Below are 12,600 nucleotides of genomic sequence, written 5' to 3' on the forward strand. Positions count from 1 at the left end.
TTTTTCTCAAATGTGGAGAATTATTGAAAAAAAAAAAGAAAAAAAAGTTTCTCCATTTTGTCAGTCGGTGGTTCCATTTTTTCACAGACGCATAGAGATGAATGGCTGAGTCTGATCCTATTATCAGAGGCAAATCATGCATGCCGTGATTTCATCACTCGGACAAAAGAAAAAAACTGGATATGTGCATGGCCTGATTGAATAACATTGGTCTGAGTGCGATCTGATGATTCAACAATGTGCACTCAGACCGAAACTATGGTCCTCTGCATTAGAATTAAGGCTGAGTTCACACGTAGCGTTTTTTTTCGCGTTTCCACGGTGGCTTAAAAACCCGCGATTTTGCCGTGAAAAATAAGCATCCCATGCATTCTTATGGGATTCCACAATGCTGTGATAATGCTGCGTTTTCTTCCGCTGCGGAATCGCTTTGCGGTAAAAAACACAGCATGCTCATTAATTTAGCGGAATCGCGGCGATCCCGCACCCATAGGAATGCATTGCTCTGCTTACTTTCTGCATGTGGCTGTGCACACCATGCGAAAATTAAGCAGAACATTTGCGGATGGTACCCACGGTCCGGAGGAGAGGAGACTGTCCTCCGGGCTCTGGGTACCATATCCCTGTAAAAAATAGAATTAAAATAAAAAATATTGTTATTCTTACCTTCTGGCGTCCCGCACAGCCTTCCCGCCTCTCTCCACGCTCCCGGTCCCAGTAATCCTTTGCGAGAAAGACCGCGACGGCGTCCGTTCTCGCGGGATCGCGACGTCTAGCAGGCATTCGCGATGATGCCGCACTGCAACGTCATCACGAATGACCGCGAGACGTCGTGATCCCGCGAGAACGGACGCCATCGTGGTCATTCTCGCAAAGGATTACTGGGACCGGGAGCGTGGAGAGAGGCGGGAAGGCTGCACGGGACGCCGGAAGGTAAGAATAACAATATTTTTTATTTTAAATTCTATTTTTTACAGGGATATGGTACCCAAAGCCCGGAGGACAGTCTCCTCTCCTCCGGACCGTGGGTACCATCCGCAAATGTTCTGCTTACTTTTCGCATGGTGGGCACAGCCACATGCGGGAAGTAAGCGGAACAATGCATTCCTATGGGTGCGGGATCGCCGCGATTCCGCTAAATTAACGAGCATGCTGCGTTTTTTACTGCAAAGCGATTCCGCCGAGGAAAAAAACGCAGCATTAGCACAGCATTGCGGAATCCCATAGGAATGCATGGGATGCTTATTTTTCGCGGCAAAATCGCACGTCTAAAACCGCCGCGGAAATGCGAAAAAAAACGCTACGTGTGAACTCAGCCTAAGGCAATTGAGTCCGAGATTGACCTCTGTTGTACAGTGGATCTGGCACAGCACTGTGGTTTCTGTGGGTCCTGTAAACAACGATGTAGATGTGAACAGAGCCTTGGCGTATCTTAAGATATTTCAAAGGGAGATATAAACAGATTTCTCATTTACTGTAGTAATCTTCGTACTATGTTTAGCAATATGAAGATTGCATGGCTGGCTTTCAGAATTTCCTATTGTGTCAGCAAAGATGGGATTTTTGCAGGCAAACAAACTATGGCCCCGATTCAGCAGCATTTCCTTAAAAAAAAATAAATAAACACACATACATATATATATATATATATATATATATATATATACAGTGGGGAAAAAAAGTATTTAGTCAGTCAGCAATAGTGCAAGTTCCACCACTTAAAAAGATGAGAGGCGTCTGTAATTTACATCATAGGTAGACCTCAACTATGGGAGACAAACTGAGAAAAAAAATCCAGAAAATCACATTGTCTGTTTTTTTTTCATTTTATTTGCATATTATGGTGGAAAATAAGTATTTGGTCAGAAACAAAATTTCATCTCAATACTTTGTGATATATCCTTTGTTGGCAATGACAGAGGTCAAACGTTTTCTGTAAGTCTTCACAAGGTTGCCACACACTGTTGTTGGTATGTTGGCCCATTCCTCCATGCAGATCTCCTCTAGAGCAGTGATGTTTTTGGCTTTTCGCTTGGCAACACGGACTTTCAACTCCCTCCAAAGGTTTTCTATAGGATTGAGATCTGGAGACTGGCTAGGCCACTCCAGGACCTTGAAATGCTTCTTACGAAGCCACTCCTTCGTTGCCCTGGCGGTGTGCTTTGGATCATTGTCATGTTGAAAGACCCAGCCACGTTTCATCTTCAATGCCCTTGCTGATGGAAGGAGGTTTGCACTCAAAATCTCACGATACATGGCCCCATTCATTCTTTCATGTACCCGGATCAGTCGTCCTGGCCCCTTTGCAGAGAAACAGCCCCAAAGCATGATGTTTCCACCACCATGCTTTACAGTAGGTATGGTGTTTGATGGATGCAACTCAGTATTCTTTTTCCTCCAAACACGACAAGTTGTGTTTCTACCAAACAGTTCCAGTTTGGTTTCATCAGACCATAGGACATTCTCCCAAAACTCCTCTGGATCATCCAAATGCTCTCTAGCAAACTTCAGACGGGCCCGGACATGTACAGGCTTAAGCAGTGGGACACGTCTGGCACTGCAGGATCTGAGTCCATGGTGGCGTAGTGTGTTACTTATGGTAGGCCTTGTTACATTGGTCCCAGCTCTCTGCAGTTCATTCACTAGGTCCCCCCGCGTGGTTCTGGGATTTTTGCTCACCGTTCTTGTGATCATTCTGACCCCACGGGGTGGGATTTTGCGTGGAGCACCAGATCGAGGGAGATTATCAGTGGTCTTGTATGTCTTCCATTTTCTAATTATTGCTCCCACAGTTGATTTCTTCACTCCAAGCTGGTTGGCTATTGCAGATTCAGTCTTCCCAGCCTGGTGCAGGGCTACAATTTTGTTTCGGGTGTCCTTTGACAGCTCTTTGGTCTTCACCATAGTGGAGTTTGGAGTCAGACTGTTTGATGGTGTGCACAGGTGTCTTTTTATACTGATAACAAGTTTAAACAGGTGCCATTACTACAGGTAATGAGTGGAGGAAAGAGGAGACTCTTAAAGAAGAAGTTACAGGTCTGTGAGAGCCAGAAATATTGATTGCTTGTTTCTGACCAAATACTTATTTTCCACCATAATATGCAAATAAAATGAAAAAAAAACAGACAATGTGATTTTCTGGATTTTTTTTTCTCAGTTTGTCTCCCATAGTTGACGTCTACCTATGATGTAAATTACAGACGCCTCTCATCTTTTTAAGTGGTGGAACTTGCACTATTGCTGACTGACTAAATACTTTTTTTCCCCACTGTATATACTGAGACTTTTTTAAAAAGTGGCTAGAGCTTAGTGGGGAGGGGACGTGGGATGGTGAAGCAGACACATTCATCATTAATTATGCCATAAAAGTGGAGTAAATTGTGAGAGAAATGTACTCCAGTTCATGGCTTGAGCACATCGCACAGCAGCTGGTGGTTGCACCAACGTCATGAAGAATTACACACCTCAATAATTTCTAACTCCGGTGCACCCTTCAAGATAAATCAGTCCCAGCAAACCCACTATTTCCATATATGGAACATGGACATAAAATATATAAGATAAAAGGTGGTATACACTGTCATGCAGTGGGCATAGCCCAAACTGCCTTACTGCTATTAGATTCTGCATTTGATGAAAGAGGTATTCCTATGTTATAAAGGGATAGCACAATCCATCACCATATGATCGGCGAAGGTCCAATCTCTGGAACCCCCATTGATTTTGCCTTTTGGCTACCTCGCTGTGAAGAGAACTACAGTGGGTCTTAATGAATGGAGCTTTCCTGCAGATTCCCAACACAGCAAGTCCCTGGGGTGCTTCAGTCCTTTCAATATCAGAATCAGAGTCCCAGAGGCTGGTCTTCCACTGATGATAAAATTATAGTATATCTTAGTCATACAGTGTATAGAAGAAGTCTACACACTCCTGCTAAGATGCCAGGTTTTTGTCATGTAAAAAAAAAAAAATTCATACCAAGAAAAAACATTTCAGAACTTTTTCAACCTTTAGGCTAAGTGCACACGTTGCAGATTTAAATGCGGATCTGCAGCGTTTTTGGACGTGCAGAATTACATCAAAGCCGCAGTATAGTGCACAACCAATGTTAGTCAATGAGAAATCCAGAATTGGTGTGCACATTGCAAGACAGCGGTAGCACCGTACGCAGTGAAGAGGCAGTGACCCACAACATTCAAACACAAAAGTCTCTTTACTGTGTTTCCTCATAGCATTAACAGTCCAATCCACACAAATGCATAGAACTTCAGTGCATATAACTAGTATCCATTTCACCATTTGCAGAATATATATTATACGGCATCCTTCATTTTACAGACCCTAAACACGACATTCTTCCTCTGACTAGCTCTCGTGGGTGTCTATGCGTCGTATCCAAGACTTTATTCCCACAGCATTACATGTTGCAGGGACCACACACACACACACACACACACACACACACACACACACACACGAGTCCTCCTCTGACTAGTTCCCGTGGGTGTCTTGCACCGCTGCATCACAGCCGTACACAGTCCAGGATATCCTCTGGATCGCAGCCGGGCACCATATCCACCTGTTTGCAATCGTTACACACGCCAGTCTTCTTTCGGGCACAGGACATCCACCTCCGGTTCACCTCCAGGCACAGGACTGTCCACATCAAAGACCAGTGACCGTGGACAACTTGCATCTCTGTGTACACTACAGGTTGCCAGGCCTCACTCTGGCCCTGATACACCTGAGACTCACTAAGCACTCACTCAGACCCTCACTAACCCTTTCCTGCATACCCCTCAGTGCATATCCTGGGGAGAACACACAATGACCCCTACCAGTGACATCGGTCTCTGCTTCACCACTGCAATCCCAGCTACGCCTGTGACCGCAATGCATTCCCATAGCCTCAATACGCCTCCGGGCGTATCCTGGGGAGAACACACAGCGCCTCCTAGCTGTAACAGGGGTCACTGCCTCACAACATGCTGCAGAAAAATCCGTGCGGATTCGCAGCATTTCATTTTTCGCAGCATGTCAATTCTTTTTGCGGATCTGCAGCGTTTCTGCACCCATTGACTTCCATTGAGTCAGTCAAATCCACATCAAAATCACAGGTGTAAAAAGATTTGCGGTTTTGCTGCGGAGTTGCGTGCGAAAAACGCTGCAGATAGGGAGGAGGAAGAGTGTGTGGGCGGAGACTATGTGTACGGAGAAGATATGCATGTCTGTCTATGGGTGTCTGTGTGCAGGCAGGCATCGTCTGATTGGACTACTAGTCCCATCTGGCTATGTCTGCTGTCACATAGAACAGTGACAGTATTAGTCGATAATGGGATACTAGTCACATCATCCGGCTACTGTGCTGAATGGTAAAAAAAAAAAAAAAACACACACATACTCACCAAACAGTTAATCCACGACGCTCTCGATTGCCTGCAAAAAAAATAAAATAATAAACCAACAGTATACTCCCTGTTCCGATGTAATCCATTTAATAATGATTGTTGTGGGACAATCTCCTGTATACAGCTGTCACATCAGGAGTGATACAGTAACCAGAGGTGATCCTCCCACAGTGGATCACTCCGCCGCCTAGAGGTCACCGGAGTTCATGCTGTCACTTGCGGCACCGCTGCGTGAGAAAATTCTCACGCTGCGGTAGTGCCGTAAAGTGAGAGCACAAACTCCGATGAACTACACTGCGGGAGTACTATCTCCGGTCAGTGTGTAATTGGAGGCCCTGTAGAGCAGTCACATCTCCCGATGTCACTGTTCTACACGGGAAAGCGTCGTGGGACACTGCTGCGTTTGTCGCAGGTCGCCGCACCGTCAAAATAATGCATGTGGCAGCAAAAGCATACCTGTGCACGGCCTGCGTACTCAATGCTAAAGATAGGGTACGCAGGCCGCATGCAGCGGCTTGCGCCCATAGGCGGAGCTGACTGCAGGAGGCGAAGCTTCACAGCGCCTCCAAACGCAAATGTGAAACCAGCCTTACTAAGTCGTGGGCTTGATGTCACCTTACAATACAAAGGTGACATCAACCCCACAACTATTACCCCACTTGCCGCTGCTACATGGCATGTGGGAAGAGAGAGGCTAAGTGCCAGAATTGTCGCATCTTAGAGATGCGCCATTTGAGGGCGGCTGTGAGCTGGTGTTTGTAGCCAGGAGGGCCAATATCCATGGCCCCATCCTAGGATATTAATATCAGCCAGGAGCTGTCTACATAGCCTTTTCTGGTTATTAATTATAAGGGGACCCCACGTCATTTTTTTAGGCTCCCCTATTTTAATAGCCTGGGAAGATCCATGGGTATTACCCCCTTCCCAGGCTATAAGCATCAGCCCCCAGTCACTGGCTTTCCCTGTTCTCGTTCTGAAAATTGCATGGGAGCCCACGCAACTTTTTTCCCTTTTTTTAAGTTAAACAGCTATTGCGTTTAAGGCCGGCGTCACACTTGCAAGAAACTCGCACGAGTCTCGCACCTCAATACCCAGCACTGCCGCCAGTACTCGGGACCGGAGTGTTCAGCTGCATGTATTTCTATGCAGCTGAACGCTCTGGTCCGAGTGCCGGCGGCAGTGCTGGGTACTGAGGTGTGAGACTCGTGCGAGTTTCTCGCAAGTATGACCCCTAATGCAGATTTTGAACATGGTATGTGATGATATTATGGTATTCAATGGAGTATGTAAAAGAAGAGGTTGGACAAAGAAATTACATCACAATTCTTTGTTTTTAAATAATAGATCTTTATTTAGCTTACAAAAACGCATACAGATCCGCATCAAAAACGCATCAAATCCGTGCGGATTTTCAACAGCGTTTTCTGCCAAAAGAGGAAGAATCCGCGTAGAAAATTAATGTCGTCTATATTCTGTACAATTCATCTAAAAAATAAACTTCATCACTCCATTGTAATATATAAAAGTCTTGGAAAATAGAGACAAACCACTTTTTTATTTTACAAATTTCTGAATTATTTTTAAGCCAATAAAATAGTAAAAAAAAAAACTATACATGTTTGGTATCTCTGCAATTGTATCGACCAGGAGCATCATATCTCCAAGTCATTTTAACTTTACAATGAACACTGTAAAAATAAATTAAAAAAAAATAGAACAATTGAGTTTTTTGGGGTATGTAGACAATTTATATTCGCTATATGTCACTGTATAGGATGGGAATACCCTTTCATTAGAATTCTGAAAACAAACAACTCTGCACAATGTTCCTGCTGCTCTTATTCAAAGAAAGAAAACAGGAAGAGAGAATTTCTAATGTTACATCATGTATGTAAATGAGCTCCACTTATGGGAATTGGGATGACATATTACTTGCAGATAAAAATGGAGCTCAGATCAAAACACTTTCCTTGGCCAGACATGCATCTCATCCAGTGGGCAAATCGGCTTTTTCTTCCTTCATGAAAAGCATAGTTAGCTTTCATCAATCTCTATATATTAAAAGGCTTTTCTAAAGCACTGGTTACAGGGTGTCCCATCACTCGGACCACCACAATCAACTGCAATCTAATACACCATGCTGCCATCTGAGGAACTTGCACAACCATGGAACAGATCTTGCAATCTAAAGTAATAAATAAATTATATATATAATTAGCTAGAGCAAGCAGCCTAGTAAGTGACACATCACTGGAATCAAGGACTCTTGTTTCTACACTATGGTGTACTCAGATTAGGTGGCAAAAATCTAGTGACAGATTCCCTTTACCAATTTAGTGGAAATTAGTCACACACATTTCATCACCTTATGACTTTAATATGTAGGATATAGACACAGTGGGTACGGAAATAATTCAGACCCCTTTCAATTTTTCACTCTGCTTCATTGCAGCCATTTGATAAATTAAAAAGAAAAAAAAAAAATGTAATCCTCCATATTCATGAGCTCCATACAACCATGCCTCCTCTTACTGGCAGATTTCTGCCTATGCACAGTGTACACAGAAAGCTGTCAAGCAGTTGTGTAGGCGCAATTCAGCATTGAAAGAACTGATTGATATAATGCAAAAAAAACCCTGTATTTTTAGCAAAACTGCAGCAAGCAGCCCAGTAAGTGATATAGTGTCCTCCAGAGAAAGGAGTGACTTTGATCATAACATGTGCAAAATTGATTAAATATGCTCCATTTTTAGGTGTTTGGTTGGTCATTGACAATAATGGGCTAACCAATAGGCCTCGGATACAAGCACCAATTTCACTTCGTCCTTATGACTAGCAAGTGTTAAATCCATTGGAACCCATCACCACACACCAGTGGCATTGCACTGCAGAAGATGGAGGAAAAAGGTTAGTCCAAACTATGTGGATCTTCATTTACTGAGTCAAGTTCATCAATGTATGCAATGATCCTAGCGTCTGAAGGGTTAATAACCGTATAAATGTATTAACCAGTTTACCAAATCGCAAACCAAAATCTAATTTCCCTTTCCGCTATTTTGCTTCTATAGTCACATAATAAAATCTAACTTTTATGAAACTAATATTTAAAGGTGAAATTCCATTTCAAAATATCAGGGACCAGAAGCGCCCAATTTTTGTGTGGCATGGCCTCATATTGTGGTCACATTGGTATTCCCAGATCAGATAATTGTACATGTGCCTGCAGGTGACCAGTCATCCTAAGCCGCCATAGTAATGCCCTGTGTGATAGACCACATTTACACCGGCCCTCTGGTTTGTTTCACTGGATAGACCAGCATCTTCAGGTAAAGAGAGACAAATGACAGCGTTCTGTTCGCTCCTGAGGCTTATAAATCTTGTGCGTGTCATCAGAGGTGTCACTCCACATCTCGCTACATCCACGGCTCTCTCTGCCACTGTGTCCCTTTTCCCATAGGTAATACTCATTTCCACACTCTCTGGATCCCAAGGCAGCTCAGTAGTGATGAGCGAGTATACTCGTTGCTCGGGTTTTTCCGAGCATGCTCGGGTGTCCTGCGAGTATTTTGGCGTACTCGGAGATTTAGTTTTTGGCGCCTCAGCTGCATGATTTGCGACTGCTAGACAGCCTGAATACATGTGTGGAATGCCTGTTTGTTAGGGAATTCCCACATGTATTCAGCCTGTCTACAAGTCGCAAATCATGCAGATAAGTGTTATGAATAGGTCACCGAGGAGGATGGCAGGAACAGGCTAAGCCACCAGAAGACCAGAGAGGTTGGTAACTAAGCGGATTGCAGACCCCTGATCCTATCCACACAACTAGCAGTAGCCGTGGAGCGTTCCTATGATGCCCTAGACGCTTCGTCACAACCGGAGGACTAACTAAGCCTAAACACAGAAAGATGAAATCTAAACTGCCATGGAGCAGATTCCCAAAGGAATAGAAAGCCCCCAAACATATATTGTCAGTGAGACAAGATGAGACACAAACACAGGCAGAGAACAGACTGAGCAAACGGTGGGGCCCAAGCGGTCTAGACAGGACAGGACAGAAAAGATACTGTCTGCAATCACGCACAAAACCCTGAAAAAGTCCAACACTTCTGATATACAAAAAACCTGAGGTCACACGACCTCACCCCCACTAGATTAGCACTCTGGTAAAAACTGGCAGCAAAGCAAAATGATACTAACATAACAGGGGACTGAACAAGCTGCAACATATGAAGCAGGGCCCTGCGCTGCCCCCAGCAGGGAGCACACTGAACCCTAGCAGCAAAACAGAAAGCAAAAAAAGACACAACCAGATTAGATGCAAAGGATTAGCAAAAGAATCACTTAGCTGAACCATGCAGATCAGGCAGGGGACAAAAGAGCTCCAAATGCACACTGAGGGAATCACCAGCAACCTCTAAGAGCAGCCAGTTCAATTATATGCTCCCAGGGAGTAATCCTAGGTTTCCAATTATCGTCATCAGGTGGGGAACTTCCATCCACCTGACCAGCTCCACTACTCTCAGCAACCACCAGAGGGAGCTTCGGCTCAGAACTCCGAGCAAGAGAATTCACAACAGATAAGACAACGAAAATTAAATCTTCGAGCACGCCAAAATACTCGGAGGACGCTCGAGCATGCTCGGGAAAACCCAAGCAACGAGTATACTCGCTCATCACTACAGATTAGCGATCCTTTTATATACTGGTACAAGAGGATATGTACTTTTCTGTCCAAGACAGCTTTCTCATTCATATGCTATTCCATGGCCTTGATGAAGGGTATGTGACCTGAAACGTTGCTAAATTCAGTTTAGTGTAATTTTTGGGATATGAAGGAAGCAAAATCAAAAGCATTCAAAGACGTCCTTTTCTGTGCCTATTCTTGGTGCGCTATTCCTCCACACACCGCTAATTGGGGAGCAATGTGGTCAGCTTCAGTGCAATAAGAATCCACTCAGTTCTCTGCCACATAAATTGGAGGTTGATCATCCCACCCTCTCTCTATTGGGAACCAGTTGTGTTGACTGTTAACCCAACACATGGATCATTCATTCCTCCTCAGTTATAGGTCATTGGAAGGTAACTACCAATCTATGTCCATCTAATGGGATCAATCCATGCTCACTAATCCGCACGTGTGCTATTGTCATAGCTTATGCATGATAAATGATCAATGTTTACAACCGCAGAGATCAGAGTCATAACCTTAGGCTGTGCACTTACTCACTGCACGTCTCGCTACTGATTGGTGTAAGCCTGGACTTCTATCATTGGTTGTTCATACAATTAAATCTGAGGACTGCAGGTTCTTGCGATGATGGAAAATGCACCACAACCAAGGTTTAAAACTCTGCGATTAGTATGCTGAAGGAGCATTAGTGTCAAACTCCTGAGAATGCCGATCAAGGTGAAACATGTCGGGGAGGCTGTGATATATCTTTGAACACTAGTGCTATCTATTGTGTTTTCTCACTTAGACATTAGAGGGAGGTCCCCCATTTAGCCTCTGCAGGGGAAGTGTGTGGCAGGCCACGATTTCCCTTGACGATAAACTGTTATTAATAGCTGCACCTGCAGCAATCAGAATCACAGAGCCAGTCACATCTCAAGTGGATGAGATACCGCTTTTAAAGCTCCAAATAGGTTACAACAAGACATCAAACAGAATTTATAATGTAAGGCAACTAAGCACTGAATGCAAGAAACAATTACCAGCTACTGACCCACCAAGACAGTGCACTCCTAGCCATTCTGCAGACAGCTGGCACCAAGGAGGAAGGGGGTATAGCTCACTGCAACCTACAACAGAAATACACTGCTAAGTCCCATGGATAAAAGAGTCGGACAGGTAAAGGGTTACTGTACTGAATCTGATGAGTTAAAGAACAGGAGCCTTCTCATATAGCATGTCTCCACTTGTAGGCTGACTGGGTGAGTAGGCAATGGAAGCCACATGGTGTTACAACAGAGACATGAAATATACAGACATTAAAAACTGAAGTTTTAAGGCATTAATGTAACCTCTTCTATCCAGCACATCTACATACATATGACCAAGAGAGAAATGCATTCCTCTGCATGTGAAGAATGGTACAAGCATTATAAACACACTTTAAACATCAAAAAGCTGCATGTCCGCATCACTAGTCACCAAGGGGCCTGCACACCACGTCGGAGTCTTCTGTCATCGGAAGGATTTCACAACATACACCACCAATAAATAAGCATCCAGTGGCATAACTCACCCATAGGACCTCATCACCCATAGGACCCCATCACCCATAGGACCCCATGCTGAGGTCATATCCAAACCTAAAACTAATGCATTAACGAATACTGCAGAAAGAAAGCTCTGACCGAGATTTTTGTCAAAAATGTATGTTGATCTAAACAGAGGATTTAGGGTGTGTGCACATGTTGTGGATTCTGCTGCGGATCCGCAGCGGTTTTGGTCCTTCGGATCCGCAGCACTTTCTGCTCCAGTGTACAGTACCATTAAAATCAATGGAAAATAAAAACCGCAGTGCACACAGTGCAGATTTTTCCATGCAGATTTGCTGAAGTTTCAAAACCGCAGCATGTCAATTCTTTGTGCGGATTCCGCTGCGGTTTGGCACCTGCTCCATGGCAGGTGTCAAACTGCAGGGGAAAACCGCAGGCTAAACCGCAGAAAAACGGCAGATAAACCGCAGGTCTTTGACAAATCCGTGCGGAAAAATCCGCAGGACAATCTGCAGCGTGTGCACACACCCTCAGAAATCTCGTTCCAAAAAGGATCAAGCTTTGCAGACATTAAAAAGGGGAAGAGAAAGTAGTGAAACATGCTAACGAGTAGCTGTAGCTGCCATGCAAACACCATTCTAACGGCTGCAAGGTCATCTGTGTTTCCTTACTACAATTACAATCTAATACATCTATACAACATGTTTTCATCTGGCCTCAGAGCTGCCCCTGTCAGATCAGTGTAAAAGCTCCTAATTGGTCATTTGTAAAACAGATATTACCACAAATTGTTTAATTAGGGCCAAGTGTCACATAGCACCCCTACACATGGACAATGTAAGAAATGACGCCTTTTAGTTTGTCTTTACGACCCTGTGTTCGGTGACACAGAGCAGGTTTTTACCTGAAAACTAGTTGGTTTACAAATATATACAGCACAACAGTAGAAAGAGGACCCGCCTTTTAGTGTACG

At 44.1% G+C, this 12,600-nt stretch overlaps 1 protein-coding gene across 3 annotated transcripts in view; it reads right to left on the bottom strand.

The window, feature by feature from the left end:
- UBAC2 (UBA domain containing 2) overlaps window positions 1-12,600 on the bottom strand; it is a 273,789-nt gene that overhangs the window by 251,045 nt on the left and 10,144 nt on the right. The window lies entirely within an intron of this gene.

The sequence above is a fragment of the Dendrobates tinctorius genome, unplaced genomic scaffold (assembly GCF_039654945.1).
Source record: "Dendrobates tinctorius isolate UK_male_01 unplaced genomic scaffold, ASM3965494v1 ptg000026l, whole genome shotgun sequence".
NCBI lineage: Eukaryota > Metazoa > Chordata > Amphibia > Anura > Dendrobatidae > Dendrobates > Dendrobates tinctorius.